At 41.9% G+C, this 18,286-nt stretch overlaps 1 protein-coding gene across 6 annotated transcripts in view; it reads left to right on the forward strand.

Annotated features, from left to right (window-relative positions):
* Positions 1 to 18,286, forward strand: part of RETREG1 (reticulophagy regulator 1) — a 125,167-nt gene that overhangs the window by 87,480 nt on the left and 19,401 nt on the right. The window lies entirely within an intron of this gene.

Below are 18,286 nucleotides of genomic sequence, written 5' to 3' on the forward strand. Positions count from 1 at the left end.
ATATATTTTCTGTAATGAGGAAATGATGGCCTGAAATTTTTAAAAAGTGTTTCCTTCTACACCATTTAAAGTTTACTTGAATTTTTTGATGTTTGATTTTTAACTTTAGAGGATAGTTATTGGAAGTCTGAGCTAGTGAACTTTTTGTAAAACGTTTGCATTTTAGAGACTTGTTAAAGATTTTTCAAGGTTAAATAGTAGACCAATTTTGATATTGGAAGCCTTTTTTTTTTTTTAACCACAGTTCTTTGAAGATGTGATCACTGGGGCCCCCACATGCAGTACATTAATTGTATCAATGTTTTTGTTAATATCTAGCTCTAAGAAGGGGGATTAGAGGGGGACAAGGAAGCAGGTAATTATTTCTACTAATATGACCACAACTTGTGCCCATATTCAAAGTGTCCCTTTCTAGCCCCATTGCTGTGTTAACAAAATTTGTATGAATCAGTTTCATTGGAATTCTAATTAGGGTCATTTAAATTTGGATATGAAGAAGTAGAAAGAAAGCTGTTAAGAAAGAAAAAGGGATTATTGACAGTTTTATTGTCAAAGAAAGTGGAAATTGGTGACTCTCTAGGACTGGGATAGCCAAAATATTTTTTCGTCCTTGTATTAAAGATAAACAGTCCTTTTCAGCCATAGTTATAGAGTGTGTGTGTGCGCGTGTGTGTGTGTGCGTGTGTGTGTGCTGATTATAATCAGTTGTAGTCATGTTCTTAAAAGCTACTTTTCTCTTTAGTTTTCTGGTTTTCATTTTCTTCAGATTCCTTTCCAGTACATCAAAGGGGACATTAAGTCGGCATTTAATTGAATAATGAAACAACTTTCTATATAAAATGAGACATTAAATTAAGTACTTGAAGATGATGTTTATAAAAGTGGTTGGATTTAGGACATGGACTAACTAACTAGTTAACTAACTAACTAACTAGTTAAGAAAACGTTTTCCGAGCAATGTAAATATCAGTCTGGGTTTGAGATGATGGGTTGATGTACCAGTATTGTGTGTATCCCCGTCCTGACATTCTAACATTTCTGAAAACAGGACTTTCTCTTTTCCTCTTTTCATCACGGCATTCCCACCAACTCTCTGCATAGAATTTTGCGCAGAATAGGCATTTTTAATAAATACTTGCTGAATGGAATGTATTTATAAACCATTTTAGCACCTGCAACAAATATCTAGGGGGCTGATCATTTTAGAGAGGGAAAGGAGAGGTTTAGCAGAAATGTAGTAAGAGTTGCCTTAATGAAATGTAACCTTATCACAATTAAATTAAATAGTGATTAATTGTGGATAATTAGAAATATTTTGAACTAAGAGTTTGCGATGTAAACTAAACAAACATAAGATTTTTTTCATAAGAATATTTCACTGGTTACAAAGAATAAATAGACAAGGAGAAGACATATCTAATAATAATTATTACCAAGGACTAAAACTATATTTGCTCAAGATGGGAAACTCACTCTCCCTCACTCCTTTGAAGTAGTGCCCCCACTTTTTAATTTTGGTGAGGTAACTCCCAGCCCTTAACAGTTGGTGGTTTCCTATACAATACACTTTGCTTTGCCTCATCCATCTGCTTTGTTGTTTTTCCCTGTCTGTGCAGAAAATTAGAAAGGGCACTCTGGACAGGGGGAAAGTTTAGAGCTAGGCTAGAAATAAAACATTACACTTGAGGGGAAATTTTACTCTTGCTAAGTTTGAGATTAAATGCCATTGGACAACTCCTTTGGCGGCGTGCCTAACAGAGAAATAACTATTAGGAGTCATGTAGGTGCTGACAGAACTTGTTCTTAGAGCTTGATTGCAGCAGGTTCTGGTTGAATCTCACATTCAGGCTTCTTCATGTTACTTTAGTCCCGTTTTGGAATTTGGTGACCCGAATTGCTCTGTACCAGGTGCTGAGCTAAATCTGAAGTTAGTCTTTTAAACCGGTGGAAACCCACTGATGGAAGCTTCTTGAGTGTACCTGGATAGGTGCTGCAGGCACTGCTGTCTGACTGTTTTATGCGCTAATGGTCCGATGGCTCTGAGGCACCATTTTATCCTCACCAAATGGACAAAAGTGAACACAACTGCCTGGGAGGGGAGGGAGGCAGAGGGGAGACCCTTTTCCTCCTTTATTACTGGTTATTACCAGTAATAAACACTCTTGGTAACAACCCCCAGAGACCCTGTGGCAGTGTCAAGGTCAGGAGATGAAGGGAGAGGGTGTGAAAGAATGCCATTCTGAAGCAGGATAAGGAGAGCAGAGACCCAAGCAGGAAGCCTTAGGTCCAAAGGAGAAGTAGGGGCAGCAACTGGGGAAGCAGACAGGGTCAAGAAACACCAGGAAAATGATACCCTGGCCAGTGGCCTGGCTCTGCATGGTTCCTTATCCCAGCTCATTTCAGCCCCCACCTTGGAGGCAGGTGCAGGCCCTCAGAGTCTTCAGTAGCCTGGGTGGAGAGGTGTGGCCGGGTGAAACCTTCCCTCTTCCGGCTGCCAGGAAGGGGGATAGACCCCCAGGCTACCAAGACAGAGCTCCGAGTGTGTCTTCGGGAAGCACTTCAACACCAGGTGATTATGTTCCCACATTCATTGGTTCACTCTGTGTGTTTCTTTTTTTTTTTTTTTGAGGAAGATTAGCCCTGAGCTAACTACTGCCAGTCCTCCTCTTTTTTTTTTTTTTTTTTTCCTGAGGAAGCCTGGCCCTGAGCTAACATCCATACCCATCTTCCTCTACTTTATATGTGGGACACCTACCACAGCATGGCATGCCAAGCGGTGCCATGTCTGCACCCAGGATCTGAACTGGCAAACACTGGGCCGCCAAAGTAGAACGTGTGAACTTAACCACTGTGCCACAGGGCCAGCCGCACTCTGTGTGTTTCTTTTTCTTTTTTTTTTTTCATAATGACTTCTCAGTTTTTTTGGGGTTCTTTTTGTTTTTTTTTTTTTTAAAGATTTTATTTTTTCCTTTTTTTCCCCAAATCCCCCGGTACATAGTTGTATATTTTAGTTGTGGGTCCTTCTAGTTGTGGCATGTGGGACGCCGCCTCCGCGTGGCCTGATGAGCAGTGCCATGTCCGCGTCCAGGATTTGAACCAATGAAACACTGGGCCGCCTGCAGCGGAGCGCACGAACTTAACCACTCGGCCAAGGGGCCAGCCCCAGAAACATGGATTCTGAGGTGTGAAAATGCTGGCTTTTGGAACGCAACTAAGTTTGTTAAGTTGGGCATTAGCTGGCTGTGCATTTCAGAAATCACTGTTAATTACACATCAAGAAAATCCAAGGATAGAGGCCCATGTACTGGAAGTTCAAGACAGCCCTGTTTGTTACAGAGTAGTTTGTGGTGACCCATCTGGTGACAGAAAACCGGGTTCCCTGCATGGTCATGCAGGCCTGTCCTAGGTGCTTGGACTCATGTCAGGGGCTTTACCTTCTGCAGAAAGAGAACAACCTTTGGCAGCAAGTCTGACCTTTAGGTTGACCCAGTAGAGTGGGCACTGAGGCTGCGACAGCCTCCAGTGTCTTCTTGGGGGGCAAGTATCTCATAAGAACATAGTGAGCAAGGGTGATTTGGTGTCCTTCTAACCATGGGACAAGGGAGGGAGCTCTGGTGGGATACCCCTTTGAGAATCACCGAGAGCAGTCGGTTTTCAGAGCTTCCAGAAGCATCTGCTTCTGTTTTACCCAGATCTAATATTTAATAAGTAGAATGTTACTGAAAGGACAATGTGCAGATTTAGCGATTAAGAAGCAAAATGTTGGCGGCTGATACAGGACTCTATGAAGCATTGTTATTTGAGTCATCATATAACATAGTAAAGACTTGAAAGTTTGTTTGCGAAAGGCCGCTGAGCCTCTCAAACCGGAACTGTGTAATAGCAATTTCGGCTGCTCACAGATCTTGCTGCTCTGCTCTGGAATGGTGAGCTTGCCGTATATTTGGGTTCCGGATACACGAAGGGTTATTGTATTTAAGAAAACCAAAGCTTTTGAAAAAGCACAATGGCCTATTTAGTATTTGGAAATGGCCTTTAGCAATTGCATTGAATTTTATTTTTGGAAGGTTTAAAAGAAATTAATTTGAATATAATAATCTTTAATCCAGCTGGTTTAATAATTCAGATTGGCCCAATTATAAGGCTTAATTTTACGTTGTTGATGAAGCCTAGCCTTTGATAATACTCTTTCTTTAAAATATAAAGTGAAGCTAAGAAAAACCTCACTAAGAAATCCGACCAGCACACACCATCTCAAGCTTTATGTGCCTCGACCTCAGTTGAGATGGGTTCACATGAGCAAGCGCATTTCAGCTTTTGTGTGTCTGAAAAAGTCCTTATGCTGCTGTTGGTTTTGAAACAGGCACAGAGACCCGAAGTGAATAAAGTTCACACAGCCATTAAGTGATGGAGTTGCTATTTGAAGGCAGGCAGCTGACTCCTGAGCTTGTGTAGTTAGACAGGTATATAGTTATGGTTGTGACACGCTAGGTGGGTTTGATGCTCGGAAAGGTCAGTATGGTTGGCACATAAGGAGAAAGGTGAGAATGGCTGGAGATGAGTGGGAGAGGTACTTGGGAACCCCTCATTGGGCCGTGTAGAAGGTGGTGTGTTGGTAAACTGGCTCTCCTGGAAGGGGAAGCCCTGATCTTTAGCGTTTGTTGACTGCTGTGGTGTACATAGTCCCACTGTGGTCAATTTCAAGCCACTCACAGGAGGCCAATGAGAGTAGAGTTGGGAAGAGATGAGCAAGATTGGTTCTCGCATACCGGTGGGGTCAGCTTCAACACACAAAGGGGCTGTGGGCTGATGGAAGAGATAGCATTTAATTCTGTGCTACATCTTCTTCATTTATATATCCCTAAGGCATACCAGACATTCAGTAAAGGCTTGTGCAAGGAATTAATGATTTCTTTTTCTTCCACCCTCCAACACAGTCGTGGAAAATGTCTCTGAGGCATAGAAAATGTTTACCGCTTTGAAATCCTACTTTGACCCAGCTGGGCTAATATTTGAAATTGATTAAGAACACATAGAACAATGCAATCTGTCCTTGCCGCAAGAGTTTGTTTTGTGTGCGATATCTTAATCACCAGTTAACAAGCAGTGTGCTTCCCAAAGCCTTGCAGCTCCCCAATAAGCCCCTGTTAAAGCTGATTTCTATTCTGTAAACATGGGGTGACTAATGCTTTGCCATCCCTAAAATGTGTTGAAGGTGTCTCTTTGGTTTGCACTGCCAGAGGAGGGCTGCAGCTGCTCTGTGATGGGCCCTGGAAAGGTCTGTCCCAGGGCTGTCAGCAGAGGCTGTCCCTCACAGAGGAAAAGCCCACTTGTGCTGGCTTTCCTTACTCCCAGCCTTTTGTCCTTTCATGGGCAAATCTGTGTCTAGACCCGTTCGTTTGTCTTGCTGCTTCTCCTCACTGTGTAAATCTGGGTCCCACAGAAGCCACATGAGTACCCGGCCTTGCCTGAGGGGCAAATTTCACGCACTGTGTTGTATTCCCCAATGTTACAGCTGTTCATGTGGGGAAACAAAAATAGTGTAGGGAGAAATGGGTATAAAGAAGAAAGGATCACCTGTAATCTTACTGCCCTAAAAAAAAAAAAATAGTTACCTTTTGTCTTCTAGTACTTCTTTGGACAGATTTTCTTGGCAAAGTTACAATAATTATGTATGGTACGTACAATTTTGTATGCTGCTTTTTTTCTTCCATGAGCATTTTCCCAGCAGCATCTAAACATTTTGGAAGCATTTTTTAATGCCTGCAAAGGATTCCATCCTTTGGATTTTCCCATGTATCTTATTACTATATCATTGGAAATTGTTTTGCCATATAAATGAGAGTGAGATAGACCACTTTAATTCTTCTGATTAGGGGGATGATTGGATTAAAGGGTGTGAAGTATGAGCTGCCAGTTTCCTAAGGCTGAGCCCAGAAATTCGCCCAGCTGCATTTCCACCATGTCCCGTTGGGCAAGCAGCCCAAGAGTCCAGCTTTGAGGGGAGAGGACATGACCCCCACTTTTCCTTGGAAAGAATGTCAAAGAATTTGCGGGCTTTATTTTAAAACTTCTAGAAAGAAAGAAAAATATTTCCTTCATATTTGTTTTTAAAAATTTTATCAGCTATCATTTGAAAGGATATCTAATGTGAAACTTTCCGTCTGCCTCCCTCTCCTGCTTTTAAATAAAAATTTCCAACCAATGACATCTCTTCCTAACAGAGGAATACCCCAGTGGTCTAGTTTCCTGATGGATGTCCTTATTTATATAGAGTAACTTTGTAGTCAGTTGACGCTCACATTGTTAGGCATAAACAGTTAGCTATTTGAACCATTCTGTACAGTGATTACAGGCAGGGCTTTTGGAATGATCCAAAACTGTTTCCAATCCTGGCTGCGGACCCCAGCCACACCATTTACTACTTGGGTGACCTTGGGCAAGTTATTTAGCCTTTCTGGATTTCATTTTATTAGCAGTAAAATGAGGATAATAATATTTACTTTATAGGTTTGTTTTATAGATTAAATATGGTAATCCACATTCAATATTTAGTCCTGAAAAATAGTTAATAATAATACTTAAGTTATTCACTGCCTTAATCAATACAAAATAGGTCACTTTTGAGTGAAAACACCTCAACCACTTGTGGTCTAATCCTTGTGAATATCCCGATTGCCAGTCATGATATATAGGGAGGAGAGTCAACATGTCAGCTGATCCACTCTCTCTAGGTGGTGCTCTCAGCTGGGGGTGTATGCAGAACTGCCCAGTGCATTCCTGGTTGGTCTGTCTAGATGGTGTGTGTGTTCTTCGTGTTTGGAATAGGGCCACAGGGGATGTGTGTTTGGTTCACATTGTTTTGATCCTGGGATTGCTTTAACCCAAGTGAGCTTGGGTGTTAGGACACACAGCTGTGTTGAATAAAAATATTGAGCCCCCTTGGGGGAAGCGAGGATGTCTGCCCAAGGCATCTGACAGTGAGCTGAGTATCCATAGGAGGATGTTCAGGATGTGGATGTGTCTCTTGACTTTAAAAATTGGTTTGTTTTCATCTTATGGGCACTGTGAATCTTCTAAATGATCCTATTTCTGTTACTGATTTAGCCATTTGGAGGGAGGGTTACAGCTCACCTCTAGCCAGTGTATGGGACTCTCTGGAATGCACTTCCATGTGCTGTGCTTCCGTGGACTTTATTTTCTTTCCCATCAGGTCTTTTAGCCCCATTCCCTTGTAGGGACACCTCTACTCCCTGCCCCGGCGCCCCCCGCCATGGCTGCATAGCTTGTCTACTGAAGCATCCAGCTGAGAGAGCGATGGGACTGACATCCATCCCAGGCTTGGGCCCCAGGCTGCGTGTCCCGATGTGGGGCTGCATCTCCTGGTTGAAACTGCGCCATTTTGTACAAATGCGTCCTGTGGACTAACAGGCTCTGAGTTTATCTCTGTTTTTTACATACCTTTATAAGCCACCTCAAATCCTTTATGGGCTGGAGTGAGATACAATAATTACCAAGAGAATAGCCTCTGCCACACATAAATTAAGTATATACATATGTATCAAGAAACAGAAAATTATGTTCCATTCACCTTGTTTTTAAATTAAGACCAGGGGACAGAAAGCCATTCAGTTCTAGGGAAGGTCAGTTAAGGCTTGGAGGTTGGGTGCAAGAATTACAATGCCTCAATTTTGTGTTTGAGAAAATAGGGCATCGGCTTGTGATGCTTTAAAGAAAGGTTGCTTTGAAAATCAGTCATTTTCTTCAGCAATCAAACCTCTCTTTCAACTGAAGTCCAGGGATTTCAGTGTGTTTCTGGGGCTGGTTGGCTATGTTGCAGCCTCATAAGAATGTGTAATAAGAACCAGCCCAGATTCAGAGGAAAGCCCTTCAGGCAGAAGTGAGTTAAAACTCTGTTTATGTTTTTTTAGCTGTTCTTGTGAAACTACCAGTAAACTCTGAATGGGAAAATAAAAATGACCTCTGGGGGCATGGAGGGTGGTTGCGGAATATTGGCTTCTGGCTGTTTGGCCAGAGTAATGTCACCTCATCCAGCATCTTCCGTGAATGAGATGAAATCAGGCAAGACAATTCTTCCCCTGTTCTGCTCTTACCTGTATTTTTTCTAGTTTCTCTCTCATACTCTCATTCATCCGTTCTCCTTGTTCCCCTTGTACCTTCACATCATGAACTGCCTTCTCCAACCCGTGGTCCCTGCCATCTCTGAATCCCAAATTGGCAAAGGCAAGGGGCAAAACCTGGATGTAGCAATGCATGGCAGTACATCTAGGTCACAGAGTGTCCTGATGCCGAAGTTGGGAAACAGTGCGGTAGGGAGTGTCCCTGGGAGGTAACGTAAGTCAGCTGGTGGTCAAGGGGGCAGTTGTGTTACCCTGTTTCACACGGACGGACAAGCTAATCCCCTCATTGAGGATACGAGTGAAATGACAGTCTTGAAAGGAGGCTTCTGTGTCTTCCAGCCAGGCTGCACTCTCTTCCTCCCTTCAGCCTCATTTTTGCTGGGTTGGCCTACCTTGGGTGTGATTGTCACCCACTGGGTGAATGCCACCAGGGGCTATTAAAATGTTGCTCTGTGGCTTTAGCAGTATCTGGGGAGGAGCTGTCAGACTGTGGAGTCCTTGTCTTGGAAGGGGGGACTGCATCTGTGAGTGCCCCTTATGGGAAGAGGTGAGGGAAGGGCTTGAACCCCCAAATTTCCCTTCTCCCTGGGAATTGTGGTTCATGAAGTGTTGCTGTGTTTCAAGGGTGGAGACTGGTGCGCCAGAGTTGGGCAGACACCCACATGTGGTGGTACATAAGGAGTGTCACGTAGTAATTACCATTGTGATGTGGCCTCTTTGCTATCTGTAAACAGAACAAGCAGCTGTGCACAAATATTTCTCTGACTCAGGAAGTGACACCTCATGGTGGTGTTTTAGGTGAACTATAAGCAAGTCCTTTATTTTGAAAACAAACCCATGTGTCAGTGGAGCATCTTCAAATTACGCCCATAAAAATTATACCTATAAACTCCATCTTTAGGTAAGGTGAGGGGATTATAAATATGTTTATATTTTTTGGAAATTACTAGTGTCTACTACTTAGAGTATTCTATGCAGGACTCACAAATTATGTGGCATATGTATGTTTAAAGATGGTTCTGTTCTCTAAGAAGTTAATGAAATGTTTCTGGAGTAGCTTGTAACATGAGTGGTGGATAAGTTTCCTTCCGAAGTAATTAAACCGAACATGAATTCTAAATTGTCATACTTTCTCCATTCTGAAATATTTTGAAAACTTCCTTTTAGAAGCATATTTGTTTGTACAAAGGAAGGCTTTGAGATTTAGATTTTGTTATAAAAGGAGTACACATGTAGATAAATTTTAAACCTAGAATTAATCGACTTGCTTGCTGAAACAAGAGATTTGCTCAGTAAACTAAGATACAACAAACATTGGCATCGACAATAAAGAAAGGAACTGATAATCCCTTTTTTGGGAACAGCAGAGGAGAAAATGGGAAGGTGTTATGTTCCATAAGGCAAGTGTTGAGGGTTTGATGGCAAATAGCTGCATTCTCTCATGCCAGCTCCTGTAAACTGGAAATGGTGCCTGGAGCTTTGATAAAGATTATGAGGCTTTATTGAGAAAGTTCTGGAAAGCATGGTCTGCCATGCTTGCGGAGGGTGGAGTAGTTATGCGATTGAAGCACACTGCACCAGGCTGGGAACTGGGGGTGGGTAGAGTGCGAGGAGGAAGGGGAACACCCTTGTTTACTTAGATAAACTTTGAAAGACCCTAAAAGTTCTCAGTGATATCGATGGCACCTTGACTTTTACCCCTCCGTTAGTTACCAGTGTTCTGAAGCTTGAGACCGTAGCAGCTTCACCCAGGAGAAAGCTAAAGTCTAGATATTTCTGCAAAAAGCTGGATGAAAGTCTAGGGCAAAGGCTATTTCCGGATCAGAAGGAAACCATTCTCACTGTAGTACTTTACAAGTCAAATGTGGCTTATAACGGCTTCTCCAGTAATATGACAAGAAATTGTGTGCTTACATTTCATTGATTATTAGCAGTAGGACTATTTTTTATCCAACCAAGATGGAACAGGTATGGGAGGCTCGTGGGTTGGAGTTGGAAAGACCTGGGATCTGATCCTGGTGCTGCCACCTCTTGGCTGTGTCTGCTTTCTCATCTGGAAAATGGGGGCATTTTACCCACCTTGTCAGATTGCTGTGAGGAGTAGAGATAATAAAGTTCCTAATGTAGTTCCAGCACTTGGCACATGCACAGTAAATGGGAGGCAATATTATAGTAGAGGCCCTTTGACTGGTCCCCAGCCTGCTTGCTGGGTTAATCCATGATCTCCGTCACTGCTGTATAGCTGTATGGCTGAAGCCCTGGACACCCTGAACCTAGCAGACTAGTGTAGCCCAGAGGCCAAATCTACCCTGCAGCCTGTTGGAGTAAATCAAATTTTATTGAAACACAAGCATGCTTTCGTTTGCATATCGTCTGTGGCTGCCCTTATGCTGTAATGCAGAGTTGAGTACAGAGTCCCTATGGCCGACAAAGCCAAAAATATTTGCTATCTGGCTCTTTATGGATATCATTTGTCTACCCCTACTCTGGTGTATAACTGCTTCCATTATTTGAGGTTTACCAAGTCAGTGTGTTTATTCTCAAGTCTTTTAATGCCCAATGTTGCTGTTGTAATTGCATAATTTTAATTATAAATTATGTAAACTGATGAAATAAGAGATCAAAAAGAGTATTGTTGTGGGAGATTCTGCTGATTATTCCCAAATACCCAGCTTTGCTTCCTTTGGTAATAGAATCTCCAGTTTCAGCTGGATGATGGCCACCAGCAATTGAATTACGTTTCCTAGGCTCTCTTGCAGCTAGGCATGGCCATGTGACTACATTGCAGCCAGTGGGAGGTGGGTAGAAGCTTTGCATGCAACTTACAGGCCATGACGTTAAAGGGAAAGGGGTGCCCTCTGCTTCTGTTTCCCCTTCCCTGCTGACTGCAATGTGAATGGGGTGGCAGGAGCTGCAGTAACTCTCTTGGACCATGGGATGAAAGTGTGATATAGAGAGTATCTGAGCAACAAAATGGAAAGAGCCTGGGTCTCCAACCTTATGGAGATCTCATATGAGCCCTGGACCACTATGCTTTGCCGTGCATGAGGGAGAAATAAAGTGTTCTCTTGCTTAAACCACTGTCACTTTGACATTGGATACAATAGGTGGACTTTTAATACATACAGCTGTTTACCTCTGTGAGAACTGAGTTGAATGCATTGAAGAGTCAGTTGAGGGAAGTTGCTAGTAAATTTTGCATTTAAAAAAAAAAAAGTGGACAAAACAACTAAAAAGGTTGGTAGGGGATGAACATCAAAATTTAGAATGATCCTTTCTGGAGGTTGTTTGATGTGTCATTGAATTCTTGCTCCTCTTTAAATAAATGAAACCAGAAGTCATAGATAATTCATGGGGGTGTGTTTTATGCAAGAACACCAATCTTGTTTCCAAGCCCTAACTCAGTTGGCAATTTGATAACTCCCTCCGTACTTATATGTAAGTTAATATTTATTGGATTGAGTCGAATGCCCCAGGAGTGTACAGCTTGGTTTGCTAGTCCCCAGTCAGCATTCAAGTTATACTCCCAGTCTAAGAATATTCATACTGATTTCTTGTTATATGGTTTGGAATTAATAAATAATCCGTACCCTCCTAGATAAGGGAAGGGGGAAATTATTCAATACTGAGAAAGCAGCTTAAAAGTGACCAACGTTTGCAATATATAAAGATGGAATATGATAGCCCTTTTAAAACCTATGATGAAAATCTGAGAAAGAAAGGTTTGATTACTCCCAGGTAATTAGGTTCTGGCATTCAGGAGCACCCGTTGTTTTTGGTAAATTTGCCTTTACCTTCTAACCCTCATCTCTGGGATCTCTACCTCCATGTTTCCAGTGAAATCATAGGTCCTGTTTTGACCAAACACAGAATTTTCTAGTTGTACAGTTTACTGACTTTGCAAAAGAAAAGTAACAAACTGGCGAAGGTCATGGCATCTAGGCCACCCTCATAGACCAAGCTGGCTAAGCCTGCAGAAGGTGGGCCAGTGGGGTATCTGCTCTGGCCTTGCAGTCATCAAGGGCCTGGAAACCAGCAATCCATGTAAAGGAAAGGTGAAATTCCTTATATGGCTTTAAGTTTCTCCATGACAGGACCACAAATATTGGCGTAACCTGGGTTTGACATTTTACGTTTTAGTATCCTCACAGCCTCAGAAAATGGAAGTAGACTGAGCCTTTCTCAGCTTTTTAGGAGGCCTGTTTGCTGGGAATCCCATGGGGCCTGAGATCTGACATTAGTTCTTAAAGTGTCACTGATAGCTCCTGTCTAAGATTCTCTTTCCCATCAGTGTCACCAGGGATATTCTAAGGGATGTTGCTGGCTTTAAATATTCCTTTCTCAAGTTATTGTCAACTTCTAAATCTACTTTTTCTTTTTAAGATTTTAAAAATTTTTCCTTTTTCTCCCCAAAGCCCCCCAGTACATAGCTGTATATTTTAGTTGTGGGTCCTTCTAGTTGTGGCATGTGGGACACCGCTTCAGCGTGGCCCGATGAGCAGTGCCGTGTCCGTGCCCAGGATCCGAATCAGCGAAACCGTGGACCGCCGAAGCAGAGCGTGCAAACTTAACCACTGCCCATGGGGCCGGCCCCTAAATCTACTCTTTATACGGGAAAGTGAGTGTTGTTATTTCATAGCAGTAGAGGACTTTTCCAGAGATTTCCTAAATTTAGCTTTCCAAGTAAACGTGTGAATGGATAGATACCTTCTAGATTATAAAATCCTGAGCAGAAGGTGTCATTGATTATCCAATCCAGCAGTACTCAATGAGGGCCCAAGGACCATCTGATTTCCTGAGATATTTCAAAGGGGGCCATGATCTAAAAATGGTTGATAGCCAGTCTAGTCCAGCTCCTTGTTTTACAAACCCGAGAGACCCGAGTTCCTCCTGTGGGCAAGTCAGAACTCCAAATGGCCTCCCAGGGATTTCTCTGGCAGCTGTGACACTGATCTGCATGTTATTATATTGCTGCATTCTTGAGCATAATTTGTTAAAAGAACATTAATTTCATTTGCTCTTAGGATTCCAAAGAGTTGATTCATAACAATTCAGAGTTGATTCATTCCTGGTCTTGCTGGCTACGTATTCAAAGTGAACTTAATTTTTAAGTGCATCTGATCATACATCTGGGGTGCATCTGAGGTGTCTGCTGGCTATGATATGTAGAGAGATCACCCAAACCATGTTGGATCTGGATAGTTTTGTTAAACATTACATACATTAGAAGGTACAGGACTTTTGTTTATGACAAGAGAAACAGTGGCATATATCTCTCTTTAAAAACAATTACCTTTTATAGAACCCAACATTTTAATGAGCCATTTTTTTCCATTTCTTGAAAATGTATTGTGGTAGCATGAGTTGGGAAAGAAAAGAGAAGAATGTACATGATAGATCCTGTTCTGATCAGAATATAATTCTAAAGCATAGACTGTCTTTCAACGCACCAATGAAAGGCTATCTCTGTCTTTTGTTGCATGTTTGTTTAAAATAGTCACTGTGTTGTTTAAAATAGGTGGTTTTCTTTGACTGTCTGGCTCTGTGGGTCCCATTTTGGCTGTGGCTGGTTGCCTGAAGACTCATTACCTTTATGGCTCTCACTTAGGGCTACGAGCTCCCAAGTAGGTCAAGATAAAATGTTTAGCGCCATTTAATTGATCTGCTTAGCTGAGTGGAGACAACCCTTGGAATGTCCAGGCCCAGTTAAATACTACTTCACCGTACTTTTGTCCTTGTGGTTTTGGATGCTTCTCACATAGGAAAAGTAAACGATTGAGGTTAATCAAAGAGGTATTTTGCCTTACTAGAGGATCTTATCAAGTCTATTTCATGTAACTAAATTATAGAGTATAAGAAGAAAATGGAATGATAGTAAACTCTGTGTATAACAAACAAGAAGGCATTTAAAATTTTACCAACTGGAAAATCCGGAAATAGTGACATGGAGTGAGGTAGTAAGAGGTATGGATATAGCATAGTGCCCGAGGTAGCTGTGTGAGTATGCGCATCACTTTCCTAAGGTATCTGATTTACTGAAGATGACTTTCTAGCAATGGCTAGAACATTGGGCAAACTTAATGATCTCCAGTGTGCTAGCTTGTCACTGTTCCCCACACATAAAGCACTCGTGGCAGTCATTTAGATTCTCCTGAACCCACCAACAGAAATTTGCCCTCCGGAGGCAGAGATGAATATCTGCAACAGGTGAAAATGAAGGAGGACGGAGTCGATGGGCAGGCCTCTCTCTCGCTGGCATAATAAGGTTCAGTCTGGATCATTCATCTCATTTATTTGCACTGAATTATAGTTCATAAGACAATACTAATTTTTAAGAATAAGGTTTCCTGAACAAATTAATAATGTGAATGGAAATGAAGAGTTAGAGGAACCCTTTTGATAAGTGTTTTTAGGATCTTTTCAAATCTTCATGTATAAAAGACGCAATGACTATTATTAGGGTAATGGGAAATACATTGAAGGACAACTCCTTTTCAGTTCATTGTTAGCCAGATTCTTATTGCTGTTCTGTGTGTATGAGAAAGGGGGGGAAATGCGTTCCTTTAGAAACTCTCTGTAAATCAGGCAGGCTGTGTTAATTAACTTTTATAATTTTATTTTCCTAAATGACCTCTCCCTTGGAATTTGTTCTCACTCCATGGTATCCACCGCTGCAGACCCTGCCTCCGCACGTCCCTTTGCCTCTCAAAAGTGATTTCCAGATTTCTGACAGCACTTGAGGAGGCAACTTTCACCGTCCCTCTCTAGTGCATGCCCTCTGCACCCCCAAATATATACCCATCTTCCTTGTATGTTGTTGTTGAGTATTTCATTGTACTAATTTACCATGAATACTTGCAATATTCACACAATAGCTTATTCTTAAATTTTGCTTTTGAAGGATGCTGATGGCAAGTTTAGCAAGCCTTAAGACATTTCAGTGAGATTCTCATTTTTCTGCGACTGATAAGAGTGATCTGGGGCTGGCCCCGTGGCCGAGTGGTTAAGTTCACGTGCTCTGCTTCGGTGGTCCAGCATTTCGCCGGTTCGGATCCTGGGCGCGGACATGGCACCGCTCATCAGGCCACGCTGATGTTGCGTCCCACATGGCACAACCAGAGGGGCCTAGAGCTAGAATGTACAACTATGTACTGGGGAACTTCAGAGAGAAAGAAAAGAAAAGAAAAGATTTGCAACAGATGTTAGCTCAGGTGCCAATCTTTAAAAAAAAAAAAAAAAGAGTGATCCTCTTGGTAAGAGTGTGTTCCTTTAAAAGCCACTGATGTCATTCAGTGTCCGGCTTATATATGAAGGTAAAGGAGAGATGTACTCTTTAAAGGACAAAGGTGGGAATGTGGCCTATAATTTAACAGTCCCGCCCTCTGAATGAATATCTCAATGACTAATAGTCATCACTCCATGTTGCTGTATCCCAGGATACTTCCATTATCCCAAAGACTGACAACAAATTCTCCAAACGAAATTTTAATTTGAGGGGGCTGGCCCTGTGGCTGAGTGGGTTAAGTTCACACTCTTCACTTCAGCAGCCCAGGGTTCGCCAATTCGGATCCTGGGTGCAGATGTACACACTGCTCATCCAGCCGTGCTGTGGCAGCTCAGACATAGAAGAACTAGAGAGACAACTAGCATATACAACTATGTACTGGGGCTTTCGGGAGAAGAAAAAAAAGAAGATTGGCAACAGATGTTAACTCAGGGCCAATCTTCCTCACCAAAAAAATTTTTTTAAAAATTTGAATTGGCCAGGGGGCCAGCCCCATGGCTGAGTGGTTAAGTTCGCTCACTCTGCTTCGGCGGTCAGGGTTTCTCCAGTTCAGATCCTGGGCACAGACATGGCACCAATCATCAGGCCATGTTGAGGCGATGTCCCATGTGCCACAGCTAGAAGGACCTACAACTAAAATATACAACTATGTACTGGGGGGATTTGGGGAGACAAAGCAGAAAAAAAAAAAATTTGAATTGGCCTTCATAATAAAAGCACTTTGGAGGAACTTGATCCTTCTGTCTGTTTGGATTGTATATTCCTGTTTAGGCCCCATGCAATGGGTAAAGTCTTGAAAAAACAAAATTAGGAACTATATTATTAATGAAAATTTTTTCACTGTAAGAAATATTTTGTTTAGTATTGTCACAGAAGTTTTGGTTTCATATAACTAGGCCAAAGGTAAAAAAAAAAAAAAAAGGGAGAGGACATTTACTTTTGACTTCAACTACAGTAAATCCTGGATTATACTTAATGAAAAGTTGTGGGTCCCAAGCAGAATGCAAGGAAAGGCTTCTATCCAAATTAGCAAACTTGCTTCATGGTAACCATTTCTGTTTTCCTTGAGAAATGTTTCTTGACTCTCAGATGTTATCTGTCGTTCAGGGATAAAGTAGAAACCTTTTCTTCCCTCAGGGATAGTGATTAAAACAAATCTTGGCATTCACAAATGAAAGGGTGGTTAATCTCCTGCACATCTCAAGTAAGTACTTGTTCTGAGCTGCTAATGGAATTTATATTGTTCATGCCCTGGGCTTATGAAAGTCTAGTTGTTGAAAAGTTAAAATTGAAAATGCTGAAAAATAACTTCTAACTGGCATCTGTTCATAGAAACTAGAATGACATAAGAAGGAAGATGATGATGGTTTAGTGCCAGGCTTCCAGATGATCTCCATGGATTGGATCATTGTTGGTCTACGCACCCAGCCAAGTGGCGGTGCGAGCTTGAGACGGAAGGGAGAAAGGGACAGTTTCACAAAGTGACTGATCTCTAATTCGTTTGAAACTTGGTATAAAAAGGAGAGCTCAGATAAAATGCCAAGTTCCCCTGAGGGAGGGGAGGCTCAGCTTCCAGGGGCAGAAACAGCCGACACGCAGATGGCGCCGCCTGGTCCCCCATCCCGGGAGGAGTTGCTCAAGTGGTTAATGGGTCTGAGAAAGCGAAGCCTTCAAGTGGAGTGCTATTTAATTTCTTAATCTCGTGTTTGCTTATTTAATCCTCCAGTTGACATATCTTAGTTGCTTCATCATGGTTCTAATTCTGAGTGTGTTTGTGCAGAGAAACATACCCCTGTTTTTATTTGGTTTCTCGGCCTACCCGCACTCACACACAGGTACGCACACATGCGGAAGAACAGATTATGTATCCACAGGATTAAAAGAAATTCTAACACGTTGCACTAAGAAATGTTAAAATCTGTAACTGGATACTCCTGACTGACCTTTCTAAGAAAAATTCGGCAGGAGTTACCATCAACAGATGTTCGCCACCAACAGAGAGCATGAGACCATTAGTCACTAGCCGAGAATGAAAAGTCTGTGAGGGCTCTGGGCCAGGGCGTATTTATAGGTGTGATGGCTGAAGCAGCTGCTTGTCATGGTTGCTAGGTGACAACTTAAGTTAGAACAAATTCTTTTTTAAAAAGTTTGTCAATAGGGGATCTTGAAATAGTTAACTTTCTGAAAAATATTGTTTGGCTTCCATTTCCGATTCCTATAGATTAAAAATGAAATCAAATAGTGTGAAATAATGCATATTCCCTGAAGGTAGTATGGCAGAATTCTTCTAAACAATTTGGAAATGGTTGTTGCAGTATGAGTTCTTAGGGATATGAAAAATGAAAGAGTAACTAGAAAGATGTCTGTCTGTCTGTTTGAGAGGAAACAACGATATCTGAAAATGTTCTCCAGTGGCTTGAAGTTGCTCAGCAAAAACAAAAAGCGGACTCATTTTTCTCTCTCCCATATGAAGGTTCAATATTCGTTGATCTTCACCTTCTGGCCTGCTCAGGGCCCAGTCCTCTTCTCCTGGGCATCACAGATGCTCCTGGGTCATGTGAGAGTGATGTTTCCAGAGGGTGCTCAGGGATCCAGGGATCCCCATGGAGAAGTCGAGCCTTAGGACCCAAGTTTTGCCAGGAGGAATTCCACACAAAATACTGATTTCCAATTCAGGAAACTTTTGGAATAAATGAGGCATATTTCGTAATTACCCAATTTTGAAAGCAGTTTAATTCTCCATCTACAAGAAAAAAAATGAAAACTATCCCATATAAATGAAAGTTGGTTTCTAAATTTGTAGGACTTTTTGTCTGTTATTTTATATATTTTTATACATAAAAAGGAATACATGCAAATT

Source organism: Equus przewalskii, chromosome 20 (genome assembly GCF_037783145.1).
Source record: "Equus przewalskii isolate Varuska chromosome 20, EquPr2, whole genome shotgun sequence".
Classification (NCBI taxonomy): Eukaryota; Metazoa; Chordata; class Mammalia; order Perissodactyla; family Equidae; genus Equus; species Equus przewalskii.